Genomic DNA, 6,696 nt, shown 5'->3' with positions numbered 1-6,696 from the left:
ATCCAGAAACTGCTTATGAATATTTTTGCGCTAGGTTTAAGGATACTTATGATAAATGCTTCAAATGCAAAGTAGTTAAACCACCACGTAAAGCCAAAAAACCATGGATAAATAAAAACTGTATCCGTGAAATTCGTGCCAAAAACCGCCTCTATACGACTTTTATTGACACCAGGACTGAAAAAGCTTTGCATGAATTTAAGGTGCAAAGGAACAAAGCAAATAGTCTTTTAGGTAGAGAGAAGAGACGGTATTTGAATAATTTGTTCAATAATGACGTAATAAAGAAATCTGATGTTATCTGGAAGCGTATTAATGGTTTTCTTGGGCGAGGAGATAAGAACACGACTATAACAGAAATTACACTAGGTGATAAAGTTTTATCAAATGAGACGCTTGCAAATACAGTTAAAAACTATTTCACAACTTTAGTAAACAGTACTCATGATCCTAATTCTTTGAGTTATCTTCGCTGCAGGACAAAACAATCTGCATTTTTAGCGCCTACTACGGAAAATGAGGTATTTACTACTTTTATGTTTATCAAAAACAGCCGATGTTGTGACGTCGAAGGATTCGAGATCATGCCAATTAAGCATGTCCTGGACTTGATTCTACCTGCATTAGTACACATAATCAACTTGATATTTTCCAGGGGCTCGTTCCCGAAAAGACTTCAGGTTGCGAAGGTAGTAGTTTTATACAAAGGTGGTGATAAAAACGAGCTGACAAACTACCGTCCAATATCTGTGTTGCCCATTTTTTCTAAAGGTATAGAAAAACTAGTACATGCTCGCATGACATCGTTTCTGATCAAACACGACCTTATAACTAGTATGCAGTATGGCTTTGTGAAAGGGCAATCAACAGAAACTGCCTTACTTACTCAAAAGGAAATTATATTGCAGTCGTTTGAACAGCAATTATGTACTCTGGGCATCTTTGTTGATTATTCGAAGGCGTTTGATTGTATAAATCATTCCACACTACTCAACAAACTTGAACATTATGGATTTCGTGGTGTATTTCTTGAATTAATACAGTCGTATCTGCAACACCGTATGCAACAAGTGATCATAGAATGATATGTGCCTAATTTAAAGCCAGTTCACGCGGGAGTGCCACAAGGAAGTATTCTGGGGCCCCTGCTTTTTTGTATTTATATCAATGACTTAGTTACTATAGATAATAATGTGAAATTTATTATGTACGCGGATGACACAACTATTCTGGTTACCGCACCGAATTCCACAGAGGCTATCGGTATCGTAAATGAAGCACTAACAAAACTGTCCTCGTGGTCTACCGCAAATTCACATAGTATAAATACTTAGAAAACAACAGCTGTTCTGTTCAGACCGAGAAATCGTAACGTCGCTACAGACCTAACACTACAACTTAATAATTCTATTATTCCGATTGTGCCTACTGTTAAATGTCTTGGGGTTGTATTCGAACATGTCGGGGAATTTGCATGTGGATTTAGTCGCTGCGAAAATATCCCGTGTGAGTGGCATTTTATGCAGGTTAAGATATTTTCTCCCTAAAAACATCAAACTTTTCCTATACAAATCCTTGCTTCTCAGCCAAATTCATTATTGCCATCTTGTTTGGGGTACTACGACACTTTCTAATATCGCCACATTACATAGAGTACAAAAAAAGGCCGTCCGTAGTATTCTGGACGTTCCCCACGACACACATACGCGTCCACTTTTCAAAAAACTGAATTTACTTCCTATGCCTGATATTTATGAGCAAACACTAATTCACCGATATAAGACAGGTGTTAAAAGAAATAATAACACGCTAAATACTATATCGAACTTAAAACGTAGAGATGGGAAGCTAAATACGCGCAGCTGCGAACTCTGGGAGATGCCACGGGCAAGGACTAATTACACATACCAAATGTTGCGCTTTACATTACCATCTTGTCTCAATAAAATCAACACTGTATAAGGTTCATTATTGTGCTTTCTTTTTTTCTTTTCTTTCCTTTGTTTCCGCAAAAATGGAAGAAATTGTTTTTGTAACAGTGTATTTGCCGAAGTGTGCATTGCAGTATGTTTTGTGTGACACATTTGTTGATTTCATATATGTATAAGTGCATTAGTAATTAACGCTAATTCTTTCGGTTTTAATTGTACGTGAGTGCTATATGTACTGCATATACATTCTGTTTCACTTAATTGATTTTTACACTTGTATGTATGTATATATTATAGATATGCATTTTGCCTGACACTCGTGATCTAGCTTAATATGTAATACCTAACCCTATGCGCTGTCACTGCTTGTTAAAAGGGGCTGCGGACCTTGTCAAGCCATAAAAGGCTTTTTGTTCGCGGTCCTCAACATTGTGGTGTTGAAATAAAGTGAATTGAATTGAATTGAATCAAACTACACAAAGAACAGTAAACAACGCCAGAGACCACCTCTACAATGAGCGCAGGTTTGGATCAGAATCCCAGGGAACAAATAACACCAATACATCAACATGGCAGGACCAAACCAACTAGAGATTTGGCCGTGGAACTGCAGGAGCTACAAGCGCAAGCAAGGGCTCCTGCAACAGTTCATTAACACTAGAGGAAATAAATTGCATCCCAACCCTAAAAGGATATATGTGTCAGGAAAATGGACTAACAGCGACTTTAATACGGAACAAAATAACAACCATAGCACATAAGGAACTAGAAGACACACAGCTAGAACATATAGTGACCGAAGTGATTCCAAAACAGAAAAAGAAAGCTAAGAGCACTTTCGTAATCAATCTATATAGCCCACCTAAAAACGGGAAACTTCATTAAACTTTTTGCGGAAGCGAAGCTTGCAGGGCAAAACACCCTAATAATAGCAGGAGACTTCAATGCGAAGAGTCCGCAGTGGGGCAGTAGAATCGAAGACAAGAAAGGGCGCAGTATCTGCACAGCTGCAGAAAACAGGCTGCGAGCTACTCGCAGATGAAAGCCAACCCGTCAGATAGGGCAATAGCGTAATCGTGGACACGTGTCCCGACCTAACCTTTGTCAGGGGCGCTAAACAAGTCGAATGGGAGAACTTGCAAGAAAACCTCGGCAGCGACGACTACATCATCAGGGTCAGCACAGAGGTAGAAAGCATCAGGAGGAAGATTGGCAAGGCAAATCTAACAGACTGGGATGCCTTTCGAGTCCACTGTAAACAGCTAAAAGGGGACATCACCTCGGCAGAGGGTTGGAGCCAACAACTCGGACAAATAAGAGATTTGTACACAAAAGAAGTGGAACAGAACAAGCACCAGAAGTGGACAAACAACTCCTCAGGCTATGGGAGGCACGACGAGGCCTAACCAAGCGTCAGAAGCTAAATAGAAAGCTTAAGAAGAAAAATGCCATAATAACTCGGCAAGCAGAGTAGTATGCAACGCAGCTGGCAAGGCAGGGGTGGCAGCAGTTTAGTACCACACTGAATGGCACCCTAAGCACAGCCAGAACATGGCATATCCTCGGAACACTCATGGATCCGAGCAAGAGCAAGGCGAAAAGCAGCACATCCATTCAGAGGTTAATCCACCAGTATGAAGGAACAGAACTGCTCCAAGCAGTACGGGAAAAATGCTACGGAAAGATCTCGATAGAAGGCTACCGAGGCGACTACCAGGGTGAAGAAAATTCAACTACAGACCGACCCATCACAAGAGAAGAGGTTGTAAGGGCTGCAACAAAGAACACAGCAGCAGGGGCGGACAAAATTCAAAACTCGCTAATTCGAAACCTCAGCGACGAAGCAATTGATCAGCTCACCTTCTACCTCAACAAACTATGGGAGGAAGGCAAAGTACCAGCGGAGCGGAAACACGCCGTAGTGGTGACGATTCCCAAACTCAGCAAAAAAACTCCAAATTGAAAATCTCAGACCAATTTCGCTTACATCATGCCTAGGCAAGCTGTACGAAAGAATAGTGACCCCAAGAATCCAAACGCATCTTGAAGACTGAGGATGGTACCCCAACACCATGTTCGGCTTCAGGGCAAACTTGTCTACCCAAGATATTTTGCTGCAGCTAAAGGAAGAGGTACTCGAGACAATGCTGAAAAACGGGGAAAACGTGGTCATGGCCATCGACATCAAGGGAGCCTTTGACAACGTGTCCTACGCTGCCATTATGGAGGGGATTAACACCACTAATTGTGGGAAGAAAGTCCATGACTATATAAGACTCTTCCTAACCGACAGAACAGCGACAGTAGGCCTGGGAGACCTACGTAGTGACGCCTTTCAAACGCCATGCAAGGGCACTCCGCAAGGCTCGGTAATCTCGCCAGTACTCTTCAACATAGCAATGGTCAACCTTACCAAGAAACTTAGCAAGATCCAAGGAATCAGTCACGCAATGTACGTGGACGACATAACGATCTGGACTACTCAAGGCTCACTAGGGGATAAACAAGAGGCACTACAAGAAGCTGCCGCCTGCATCGAAGAATACACAAAGCAAAGAGGCCTCAGATGCTCCACGGAGAAATCTGAACTCCTCAGGGTGGGCAGACACCCCACTGATGCCCCGCTCGAAGTAAGGCTAGAAGGACAGAACATCCCGGAACAAAAGATGATTAGAATCCTCGGCATGTGGCTGCAAGGAAGCCGGAAATGCAGCCACACAATCTGCCTGCTAAACAAAGCAGCAGGACAGGTGGGCCGAATGATTAGCAGAGTGGCACACAAGAGATATGGCATGAAAGAGGAGGACACACTCAGGTTGGTCAACAGCCTGATAGTCAGCCGGGTCACATACTCACTGCCGTACCATGCAATCACCAAAACCGAAAAAGAGCAAGTGGAGACCATCCTCTGGAAAGCGTATAAAACAGCTCTCCACCTTCCAAGGAACACATCCAACGACAAACTCATGCAACTTGGAATCAGCAACACTTTTGAAGAACTAAGGGCATGCCAGCTCAAGGCACAAGTACGAAGATTCAGCAATACAACAACGGGAAGGGTGCTCCTGACAAAGCTAGGTCGGGAAGTAGAAAAACCACAAAGTAGCAGGGCCACAATACCAGACCCACTAAGAAACTACGCATACAACCTATCCTTCGCAACATGGACCCAAACCTCCATGCGAGTAGGAGACAGGCTGGGGCAGGGTTTTACGAAAAGACGATGGGACAGCGGGACAATACAGTCTATACCAATGCGTCCCTATACTCGCAAGCACACAAAAACAACGCGGCAGCGGTAGTAGTAAATAATCAAGGAGCATTAATCACAGGACTCACGGCCGAAGTGGCTAACATAACTGACGCAGAGGAAATTGCTGTCGCACTGGCAGCAGAAGAAGGTTATAGTACAGGAATATACCTCAATATTCTAACAGATTCACAAGAGACGTGCCGGAGCTATATAAGAGACAGAATTAGTAACACGGCGCTCAATATCCTCAGCAGAGTTCCAATTGCTGAGGGACAACCCACGCATAACATTATCTGGATACCAAGCCACGCAGGGATCAGGGGCAACGAAGGGGCAGACTGCCTAGCTCGAGGGATGACCAGCCGAGCAGGAACGTCAACCGCCCCAGAGGGGCCACAGATCAACTGCGGGAACAGCTATTCAGAGCTATTAAACCTCTATAAGGGGCTAAGATATCAATATCCCCCACCACATAAAGCATTAAGAAAGGAGGAGGCCGCAGGATGGAGGAGACTGCAAACGGGCTCCTTCCCAAACTTGCACATACTAAGTAGGATGTTCCCTATGCAGTATAGCACAACCTGTCCGTGGTGTGGAGCTAAACCAACATTATACCACATTACATGGGAGTGTACAAGAAACCAGGCATTCCACAAACGCAAAACACCAAGTGCGGAGCAATGGGAGAGCTGGCTCGCCAGCCGCAAGCTAGGGGCTCAAAGACCTCGAATAGCGCATGCGTGCGAGGCTGCCCGGCTCAGTGGAGCCCTGGACTAGGGGCCCATCCATGGCTGAAGAGGACCCAAGCTTCAAGAATGAAGACTTCGGCCGCGACCTGCTAAAACCTTAAGAGTCAATAAAGTTTTCCATTCCATTCCCCCCTATCCCTTTCCTGTGGCGATGCTTGTTCGCAAAAACTGATGCACAATGGGCATCACAAATTCATCAGGACTCTATTTGTAAGTAAGTAAAGAGAAATTAAAGCATTATTGTGTCCTGCCTCGTTTATTTGTTTTTGGAAGTATTTTCTGATGGACTTTCATGTTATCTTAACGGGACATTAAAGCAAAACACTGAATAAGTTTAGATGTATAAGAGTTCTGTGAAAACTCAGTTGTCGTTAACTTCAAAATACTAGGTTGATAATTCGAAGAGAAAATGAAGAGAACTTTGCGCCAAATCTGTCACTATGACCTCACGAATTTCAAAGTTTTTCATATTTCATATAGAAAAAGCCCACGATACTCAACATGTTCAATCTTTGGCTTTTTTAGAGCACAATGTAGTGTGTGTTTACCGCTGAAGAATTATCCAGGTCCTCGAAGACGCTTTCAAAATTTATTATGTCACAGTGATCTGGTGCAGGAAATTAAAGAAAGCGAGTAACAGCGTTGAACGGTGGGATGTGACTGATATAAATTGCCGACTTTCAACCAGTATTTTATTGTGTAAACAGCATTATGTCGACATATGCCTTATGCGGGTCCTAGAGTGCAAGAAACGGGAGGCACG

This window comes from Dermacentor albipictus, chromosome 9 (genome assembly GCF_038994185.2).
Source record: "Dermacentor albipictus isolate Rhodes 1998 colony chromosome 9, USDA_Dalb.pri_finalv2, whole genome shotgun sequence".
Taxonomy (NCBI): Eukaryota; Metazoa; Arthropoda; class Arachnida; order Ixodida; family Ixodidae; genus Dermacentor; species Dermacentor albipictus.
The sequence above is the reverse complement of the archived record's forward strand: the minus strand, read 5'-3'. Positions refer to the sequence as shown.